The sequence below is a fragment of the Archocentrus centrarchus genome, chromosome 2 (genome assembly GCF_007364275.1).
Source record: "Archocentrus centrarchus isolate MPI-CPG fArcCen1 chromosome 2, fArcCen1, whole genome shotgun sequence".
Taxonomy (NCBI): Eukaryota; Metazoa; Chordata; class Actinopteri; order Cichliformes; family Cichlidae; genus Archocentrus; species Archocentrus centrarchus.
In genome coordinates, this window is record NC_044347.1 from 8,578,799 (window position 1) to 8,584,993 (window position 6,195).

Consider the following 6,195-nt stretch of genomic DNA (forward strand, 5'->3'; position numbering starts at 1 on the left):
GCTGTGTGCTCAGCCCTCTGCTGTACTCACTGTACACCCATGACTGTGAGGCTACGTCAGAGTCCAACGTCATCATCAAGTTTGCTGACGACACTGCTGTTGTGGGACTAATCTCCCACAATGAGGAGACAGCCTACAGGAGAGAGGTCTCCTGCCTGAAGAACTGGTGCCAGGAGAACCACCTCCTGCTCAACGTCAGCAAAACGAAGGAACTGATCGTGGACTTCAGCAGGAAGCAAAACATACATATATATGTTTTTGGGGTTTTTTTTCTGTTTTTTTTTTTTTAGAAGAATGAATCCAGCTGTGTTACAGGTCAAACTGGTTGGACTGTCACAGTTTAGCACTATTAGACTAAATTATACAAATCTTAAGACAAAATATACACATAGTTGTTGAAAAAGTAGTTACAAAATATTCAAAATAAACAGTTGAAAAAGAGCAGATTGTGCAGAATGGGGTAAAATGCTCTTAGTTTGTCAAAAGTCTGATTGTCACATTTTGACCATTTGTATTTGGAAAATTTAAACAAGATAAACAAGTAAATGAGTTCAAACACGTGAAGCAACAACAGCAAGGAAAGTTTATTGGACAGTGTTGCTAGGAAAAGCTGAACACATTATGGCAATAATTCCAATATTTCAGTGTTAGAGTGAGGAGGAGCAAAAACAAGCTGAACAAAATCTGCACGACAAATGAGCCGACAACGGGACGAAGTCTTCAACAGTCATCCTGAAAGATCTCGAGGAAAATCATCTCAGGACGTTTCCATCTATACCAACCTGTCATCATTCTGATCTGTTTGCCAGTGCTTTGTGGGTATTTTTTTTTTTCTGTGTGTTCTTTGATATTCTGTTAAATGTGTTATGTTGTCCTTATTTTGGCTCCTAGTTTTGATTGCTGGTTTATTCTTTGGTTGTGGGTTTTTGTGTGTTTCAGTTTGAGTGAGTGTTGTGTGTTTATTGTGTATCCCCTGCCCTTGTGTCAAGTTCATGTGTCCTAGTCCTGGTCTTTGTGTTTAGTTACTTCCTGTTTTATTTTGGTGTGTCTGATCTTTGTGTGGTGCATCTAGTTTTGCTTCCTGTGTTTCCTATTGTCACCTGTGTGTGTTTATTGCCTCAGTCTACCTTTGTTCTTTTTTGTGTTGTTGTTTGTTCCTCCTGCTGTGTGCCCTCATGCTCTCGCTCATGTCCTGGTCAAGTTTTTCAGTTGAGTTAGTTTCTTGTGCTGCTGGCACCTGTCCAGCTTTGTTTATGAAATGCATTAAATTTATTAAAGCTGCATTTTGAGTTTAATTCTTGCCCAGTGAGTCCTGCTTTGGGGTCCTCTGCCGCGCTGCCACAGGGTTACATGACAGAACCAGTGTTTGAATCTATTGAGCTAAACGGTTTAATCTGAGGTGTCAAAGGAGCAGAAGCATTCATAGGTGCAGTAAATCTAATAATAAGTGATTCTGTGATTTCTCTCATGTTCCCCACACAGAGTGGTTTTAGAGGGAGGGACTCCCTCCTCTCTGTCCTCACACTGCACCCTTTTCCACCACCGGGGTTCCGGTGCCGGTGCTCGTGCTGTTCCCAAAAGAACCTGCGAAAAGCTTAGGAACAGCCCGCGTTTCCACCTTGCAAACCGCTCCTTTACGCAGTGTTGCCAACTTAGCTACTTTGTCGCTAGATTTAGCGGCTTTTCAGACCCACCCCCCAGCGACTCTTTTCAGAAAAAGCGAAAAATTTAGTGAGTTTTCCTGGTGACGTTGGCGACTTTTGGAGAGTTTGTTGTTAACTCAAAATCCTCCACTATTGCCGTGTTTTGTGTACATACAGCCTTCGTGCTGCGTCTGTTCAGAAGCTTTAGCATCGCCCGGACCCCCAAGAATACCTGGATGTTAGTATGTACCATAAGTCATGTGACCTTAATAGCAGAAGTGGGTCTGTTCGCAGCTGGTGGATACGACGCAGCATTGAGCAGGTGGGCCGGTTGCTGTGATATGTCAGCGTTTATGTCTATGGATTCACAAATCCTGCTGACTGAAGGATGGAAGTTTGTTTACATGTTTGTTATCTTACAGAGGAGGAAGCACTGATCTCCTGATCAACGCCGCTAAAACCAAGGAGCTGGTGGTGGATTTCCGCAGGCGCAGACCCACCACACGGACACCGGTGAACATCCAGGGAGTGGACATTGAGATAGTGGACTCTTATAAGTACCTGGGTGTTCACCTGAACAATAAACTGGACTGGACTCATAACACTGATGCGCTCTACAGGAAGGGTCAGAGCAGACTCTACCTGCTGAGAAGGCTGAGGTCTTTTGGAGTGCAGGGGACACTCCTGAAGACCTTCTATGACTCTGTGGTGGTATCAGCCATCTTCTATGCAGCAGTATGTTGGAGCAGCAGCTTGTCTACAGCTGAGAGGAAGAGGATAGACAAGCTCATCAGGAAAGCCAGCTCTGTCCTAGGATGTCCTCTCGACTCAGTGCAGGTGGTGGGAGACAGAAGGACTCTGACCAAAATAACATCACTGATGGACAAGGTCTCCCACCCCATGCATGAAACTGTTGCTGAGCTGGAGAGCTCCTTCAGTGACAGACTCCTCCGGGTCCTCGTCTGGACACGGAAGCCGAAGCGCGCAAACATGGGAGAACACGCTCCCCTTTGTTGTGCTGCGAACACATTTTAGGGTCCAAAGAAAACTACTGCAGCATCTGTGTGTAGCACAGAGGTAAACACAGACAGAAAATACGAGCAAGACGACAAGTACGCACTTTGTGTCCTTTTATCTGTGATATGAACTGATACAAAGCAGGAAGTTCAGCCTTAAGACCGAACCTAATTCACAGCTGTGAAAATCGCTTCGCTTTTCTCATGTAATACACATGTAATAGGGTAGAAAAGTTTATGTTGAGATGGCAGACTCACGTCCTTCTGCCGCTTTCATCATGCGTTCTTGGTTTGAGACCAGCTAGTTTGCGGGGCCAGAATTGAACCCGTTTTTCACCCAGTGTGTTTGTGGTGGAAAAACCGCTGAACTGTTCAAATACTGGCACCGGCATGCTGCTGAATTCACATCAGCTCACACACACTTTCTACCTTCACCTGCAGAGGAAACACACATCAGCCCAGCACACACACACTGATTCACTTGACAGTTATTTTGCTGATTTCTGCACCACTAAAAACAAAACATTTTACAAATTTTGTCAATAAACAAAAAGTTTGGAGGTTTCTGTTTGTTTGATTATTTCTTTGTTGTAAAAATCCTTCTTGACAATAAATCTTATACTGTTGGAAAGCCTGTTTATTTCTCCTTAAATGGAGCCACATTTGTAATGAAAATGCATTTGTGGGTTGTGCCCATAAAAAACTTGCCAAATCTTCTCTGCCAAAGCCAAACAGCTGATTCAGCTATTGACTCTTGTTTGGTGTTGTTTATTGGATTGGATGACTGAAGCCTGAAGAAACAAGACATATTAACAATGCAACAAATTATTCATTGAACAATCAGGGGCCTCAGCAGCATGTGGAAGAACCACACACAGCCACAACAGCCTGCCACCTCCTCCTCCTCATGCTGGTCACCAGCTTGGTCACACACTTCTGTGGGATGGCATCCCATTCTTCAACAGCACACCCAAGCTGATCCCATAAGTGTTCAGTGGGGTTGAGGTCAGGATTTACACGTTAAAGCCTCCTCTATGCCATGAGGGAGGAGGACAAATTTCCACTACGGGTGGGCAGATCAACCCAAATATTGATAGTAGAATAGAATAGAATGCCTTTATTGTCATTATATTGGTATTAGATCAATACTAACAGGATGGAATCTTTACTTTTTTTGTCTTCTATAAGTTGAGTATGTTGGTGTCATTCATCAGAAAGGAGACATGTTTGTGCAAACACCTCTCATGGAGGCACGCATTGCTCCACCCCCTCCCTGCTCTGCTGTGTTGAGTTGTCATGCAGTCACATGACTCAGCAGCACTGAGCAGAGCCGTGCAGGCTGCACTTAGTGAGAATGAGGAGCATCATGTTGGAAGGAAATTATCTCCTATGGCAAAACCACCAACTTATTTAAATACATGAAAGAAGAAACGAAGAGAGGAGGAAGGAAATCCCTCAGAAAGACCCAGACCCAGCACAGGGGTCAGAGGTCACTGCCACAGTCCTTTCAGAGAGGAAAATATCCAGGTAGCTCATATAATGGTGAAAGTGATGCTTCAGTACAGACTCATGTCAGTTCTTCAGCATTAGTTAACGTCACAGTGTTATTGGTGATCATAGTTGTTGCTTTAGTGAACTGATTACCTGCAGACATTCAGATCTTCCAATAATATACACAAGTGTAAAACAGAAGCTGACCTAAAGTGTTTTAAACACAAAGATATTTAAGATTCCATAAATAAAAAGCTGAAAGGTGTTTTATTGTGTCATCTAATGATTGTGGAAACTAGAGATCTCAGTGATTTAGTGCTCATTAAAATGTGTACAAGTTGCAAACTGGTGAATCGTCTCGTAAATCATGACAGACTCTTCTTCTCTATATGAGCTACCTTTATCACTTAAGAGTATCAGTATTGGTACTTGGTATCAGATCAATACCAAATTTTTTAGTATCCACTAATTTCCAGGAGAATTTCTCTGTGCTGCCTTAAAATTCCTCATGATGTACTGATGAAAATCCTGTTTTTAATGCAGTGAATGAAGGAAATGATAAAACTAAGACAATAATAACTTATTGGATGTTAATGCTAATGCTCAGTTATATAATGTTAATAAAGCTGTATCATGTAAATTATGTAACAAATTTGGAGATGTTTGCAGTCTTGAAGTAAACTGTGAGAACTCATTTCACTGAAGGTGAGTCTGATAGTTTCCATCCCATGTCCCACTGCTTTAGTCTGTGTGGACAGCAGGCTGGTGGGATGGTGCCATGTTATATTTTATTTATTTGCAGTAAAAATCATGGTAAATGATACTTTGCTTGTACCTCATACCATCAGGTTTTGGAGAAATCAGCTTAAAACATAGTCTAACCAAACATATGTGCCTGTACTGTGGGTGCTGTGTACACAGTGTGTGTATGTGAGCTCATGTGTGTGAGCTCATGCAGCTGCCGCAGTTATCTTACTATAAGAACTGTCAGTTTGTAGAGTTTAGTTGTCAGAACTCTGTCCCTGTTTGGCAAAACAGAGTTATGCTGCGACCTGTGTCTTGATGATTTTGGTATTAAAGTTGTTAAACTCTTCAATAGTTCTTTGTGATATTTTTTATTTGGAAAGGGAAGTTCCACCACAGAGTCTACTTTTATTTTGGTATATGTAGCCCGGTTAAAAAATGGGAAACTGTTATAAATAAGCAGTTCATAATAAATATGTGATATTTGGTTAAAAACAGTTAAAATATAGCTTGTTGTGATAAGTTCATGGCTGAAATGTTAAGAATGTTAAAGACCATTTGTTTTAATTATTGTAAATTTCTTTTGGTTTTAAAAAACTGTATTTCTTTCAAAGAGCTGTTTTTTCCGAGTGGAAGTGAACGAGTCACAGGTGGAGTGGGAGAGAGAGAGCACCAGAGGAGCTACTGCAGAGAGGCGGATTCCCGCAGAGATGGGAGGTAAAAGTTTATGGCTACAGACATTTTGGATTGTCGGTTAGGCAAGTTAGAGACTGTGGGCCATCGTGAAAATAGCAAATGTCGACCTGAAGTTTGCTGTTCGTTGGTGAAGTGAGTAGCTAATGACTGAGCGACCGGACTGTAAGCGGCTAGTAGCTAACCCAGCTTCAAGACAGCTGCCCTGTCTGGACATTTTGTGGGCCTGGAAAAGAGACAGCATCCAAGCAACAATTAGAGTGACCCAGGGACTCCCGTGGTTCCTCTAGTGGACGTGAAGTCCATCTTATACTGCAGTGATTCCTGAGAGCTTCTGTTCTGCTTCGGAGTTGAGGCCTGCTGGCTAGCTTCTTTCTGCTGGACACTTGTCTTTCAAAAAGGTACCACCATTTTATTTTGTTGCTCCAGGTGGAGTGAAACGACCATTGAGTTTTGGGTCACAGCGATCTCCAGCCTCGACTCAGGCCTGCAACGTTTAGTTGCCGGCCTGTTACAAATGATAAGGATTATTTGAAATTTAAGTTGAATAACAGAAAGGACTTTAGTTTTGGATATCTCTTTTATTTTCGTTGAACTATCAGTAAATT